Consider the following 704-nt stretch of genomic DNA (forward strand, 5'->3'; position numbering starts at 1 on the left):
GCGCATCTTATCATATGTGTCCAAGGAGAGAATGGTTCTCAGAGTATGAGGCAGTGTCTGATGACAAGATCAAGATGGCTAATGACTTTGCTTGCGATATTGCAGGAATCAATTCTATTAAGCTCATGACACATGATGATAGAGTCTGCACGTTGACTGGAGTTAGACATGTTCCAACTATGTCCAAGAACTTGATCTCAGTTAGTCTTTTGGATAGCACAAGTTTCAAGTATTCAAGTGGAGATGGAGTTCTGAGTGTCTATAGAGGTTCAGATGTGATTCTCAGAGGTTTCATTCATGGTACTTTGTATTTGCTGGAAGGTTCTACGGTTTCAAGCTCAACACATATTTCATTTAAACTTAAAGAGTTAGTTGGGATTAATAATAACTCAATCAACCACCAAAGTTCCATCTGCAATCAAAGCAGTGGTGGGAATGGGAGATTGTCTGAGGATTCTCTAAAGTTTGGTGATTGGATAAATGATATGTCACTGATTGATATGGGATTTCATGGCAATCAATTCACATGAAAAAGAGGGAAAACTGAAAGCACATTTGTAGCGAAGAGACTGGATAGAATATTATGTTGTGCCCAGTCTAGACTCAGGTGGCATGAGGCAAGTGTGAGGCATTTACCTTTCTTAGCATCAGACCACACTCCTTTGTATCTACAGCTCACACCGGAGGTTAAGGGTGATGCACGT

The sequence above is a fragment of the Brassica oleracea genome, chromosome C4 (assembly GCF_000695525.1).
Source record: "Brassica oleracea var. oleracea cultivar TO1000 chromosome C4, BOL, whole genome shotgun sequence".
In the NCBI taxonomy this organism is placed as follows: Eukaryota; Viridiplantae; Streptophyta; class Magnoliopsida; order Brassicales; family Brassicaceae; genus Brassica; species Brassica oleracea.